The following is a 3,795-nucleotide window of genomic DNA, read 5'->3' on the forward strand; positions in this document are numbered from 1 at the left end:
TACTAATGGCGTGCTAGTAATGGCGCACCAGTGATGCGCCATTAATGGCCAAATTAGGTGTGCCATTAGTAGCGGTTTTTCTAGTAGTGCCTTCTGGGTGGTGGCGGTAGTGGAGGAAGGCCAACGTTGCCATGAGGACGATCCTCATGAGGCTGGTCCCTCCAGGCGCCTTCGCGAGGCTGGTCCTGCCAGCGGTCCTCACGAGGTCGCTCGCGCCACTCCTGGTGCGGGCCACGGTCGTCCCAGCGTCCGCCACCACGTCCTCCTCCTCGGCCGTAGCCCCGGTCGCTGCACTTGGGGCGTCGACCGAAGCGTCCTTCTCGAATGGCTCTGAGCTCTTGACAGTCACTGGTGTTGTGGGTATGCAGGTTATGGAAGGCACAGAATGGTCGGCTGCCCTTGGATGACTCGGGCTGGTCTCTGCCGCGCTTGGTGTCTAGTTCTCCCACGAGCACGGCCACTCCTTTGCACTTCACGTCCTTGGCCTTGGTCTTCTTCTCCTCTGGGTCCGCAGCAGGGAGCTCGAGGAGGGAGAGGCGCCCCTCCTCAGCTCTTGCACACTTGGTCGCGATGTTGAACAGCTCCAAGGTCGTGCACAGCTCCTCATGGATGGTGAGCTCCTCCTTCATCTGGATGTCGCGGACGCCGTTGGAGAACGCTGAGATGATGGCCTCGTCGGTCACCTTGGGGATCTTGATTCGCGTGTTGTTGAGGCGCTAGATGTACTTCTATAGGATCTCTCCTGGTTGTTGCTTGATGCGGCGCAGGTCACCTACGACCGGGGGGCAGTCGCGAGTGCCCTGGGAGTTTGTGATGAAGTGGTTGCGCATCTCGTCCCAGGAGGAAATCGAGCCTAGAGGCAGGTTCAGGAGCCAGGAGCGGGCGCCATCCTTGAGGGCCATGGGAAACCAGTTCGCCATGACTTTCTCGTCGCCGTTGGCCGCCTCGATGCTCAGCTCGTAGAGCTGCATGAACTCCGCGGGGTGAGGGGTGCCGTCGTAGCGAGGAGGCATATCTGGCTTGAACTTGCCCGGCCAGGTGATGCTACGCAGGTCAGGGGTGAAGGCGCGGCAGCCGGCCGTGCTCACTGGGGCCTGCCTTGGAGGTGGAACTTGGTCTTGGCTCCCGCGCGCCGCTACGGCAAGCGGTGTGGGGCCTTGCGCAGCAAACGATCCTGGCACGGCAGTGCGAGGAGTGGCGGAGCATTCACTTGCGGTCGAGGGACTTCTTGACAACTTCTTTCTTCATGCGCGGGCGCTGGACGCGGTGGGTCGTACCATGGAGCTGCGTGCCTTGGCGCTAGGCGTCGTCTTGGTGCAGAGGTGATGGAGGTGCTTCATGAGCTGCGTCGCCCGTGGCTGGCGGAGGGCGAGGCAAAGAGTGGGACGGCGCAAGGGAGCCTCCCGCGGGACGGACAAGCTCGGCGATGCGGTCAAGCCAATCCTCGTAGAGGTTGTCGACTGGGCGGTAGCGCATGATCTCGTGCGCCATGTGGAGCGCGGCCCGTGCGTCCATGGGAACGCGACGAGCGTGAGATGGCGAACTAGCAGGAGTCAGTGATGGAGTGGCGGTGTGGCCGTCCTGTCGCACTAAAGGGTGCAGCGAGGATGCTTGGTGCTCGTTCCCCACCGGGCCGGGGGCGGTGTTGGCGGCAGGCGATGGAGAGCGACGGGGTGCCCACCGACAAGGGTCGTCTGAGCAACGTGGGTGGCGAGGGCAGCTCGACGCTCGACGCGGGCGCGGCATGCGTCCGCCATGGAGACGATGAAGCGGCGTGACAAGGAGTGACGGAAGGGAAGCTTCGGCGCACCCCTACCTGGCGCGCCAAATGTCGGATCACGGGTTTCGGCAAAACCCTTAAGGTTCGAACACTGGGCTGTGCGCAAAGACCCCCCTACCGATCCACGTCCTAACTCAGCTAAGATCTTACAAACTAACTCGACGAACTCGCAACACAAAGGACACGAGATTTATACTAGTTCGGGCCACCGTTGTGGTGTAATACCCTACTCTAGTGTGGTGGTGGTGGATTGCCTCTTGGGCTGATGATGAACAGTACAATGGGAAGAACAACCTCCTGAGGTTGAGGTGTTCTTGTGCTTGGCGAACTTGTGTGTGTGTGGATTTGATCAGCTCAGGCTTCTCTCTTTTCGATCATGTCGCCCTAGCTATGGTGGTGGCTAGTCCTATTTATAGAGGCCATGGTCCTCTCCCCAAATATTGAGCGGGAAGGGAGCCAACAACGGCCAATTTGAAAGGGGACAACTAGTACATCTTATCCTGACAAAAGTGGTCTCCGCCTGCAAAAGGCTCTGGTGATCACGTCGCCTTGGGCTCCATGGTGACCTCCATCTTGTCGTCCTTTTGGTCTTGGTCTTGTTGCACCAATATGGAAACCTTTGCTTGATGCCTCGGTACTCCGTGCCTGCGCTTGCCCCCTTAGCACCAAAGAGGAAACAAGGACGCTGCGCGCGCTGGCACCCGCCTGGTCTCGATCGTCACTGCTCACGTCACGAGAACCTCGCGAGGTTGCCTGCCTTGATCTCTCCGCCCCTCGCGAGCCTGCCTAGCGAGGTCGCTCCTGAGGAGGTCTTGCATCGTCCGCCTCGCGAGGCTTGGCCCCTTGCGAAGGTCTTGAATGCCTTGTTGATGAAGATGGGCCATACAGGCTTGCTAGCAAAGCCACGCCGTGGGCCGTGGGCAGGCAAGTCTGGGGACCCCCGTTCGCAGAACACCGACACTTTCCCCTTCCTAGTTGGACTAGGAAAAGGGGAGTCCTGCTCCTAGGCGCGCCCCTTGGCCGGCCGGCCTCCCCCTTGCTCCTTTATATACGGGGGCAGGGGCACCCTAGAACACACAAGTTGATCATTGATCTCTTAGCCGTGTGCGGTGCCCCCCTCCACCATAATCCACCTCAGTCATATAGTAGTAGTGCTTAGGCGAAGCCCTGTTCCGGTAGCATCATCATCACCATCACCACGCCGTCGTGCTGACGAAGCTCTCCCTCCACACTCTACTGGTCGTGAGTTCGTGGGATGTCACCGAGCCGAACATGTGTAGATCGCGGAGGTGTCGTACCTTCGGTGCTAGGACCGGTCGATCGTGAAGATGTATGACTACATCAACCACGTTGTCATAACGCTTCTGCTTACGGTCTACGAGGGTACGTAGACAACACTCTTCCCTCTCGTTGCTCTGCATCACCATGATCTTGCGTGTGCGTAGGATTTTTTTGAAATTACTGTGTTCCCCAACAGGACGAACACCTTGTGTGCTATCAAATGTCACAACATAACTGGGTGATTATAAAGATGCTCTATAGGTGTCTCTGATGGTGTTTGTTGAGTTGGCATAGATCGAGATTAGGATTTGTCACTCCGTGTATCAGAGAGGTATCTCTGGGCCCTCTCGGTAATGCACATTACTATGAGCCTTGTAAGCAATATGACTAATGAGTTAGTTACGAGATGATGCATTACGAAACGAGTAAAGAGACTTGCCGGTAACGAGATTGAAATAGGTATGATGATACCGACTATCGAATCTCGGGCAAGTAACATACCGATGACAAAGGGAATGACGTATGTTGTTATGAGGTTTGACCGATAAAGATCTTCCTAGAATATGTAGGAACCAATATGAGCATCCAGGTTCCGCTATTGGTTATTGATCGGAGATGTGCCTCGGTCATGTCTACATAGTTCTCGAACCCGTAGGGTCCGCACGCTTAACGTTCGATGACGATTTGTATTATAAGTTATGTGATTTGATGACTGGAGTTTGTTCAGAGTCCCG

Source organism: Triticum aestivum, chromosome 3A (assembly GCF_018294505.1).
Source record: "Triticum aestivum cultivar Chinese Spring chromosome 3A, IWGSC CS RefSeq v2.1, whole genome shotgun sequence".
NCBI classification, from domain to species: Eukaryota; Viridiplantae; Streptophyta; class Magnoliopsida; order Poales; family Poaceae; genus Triticum; species Triticum aestivum.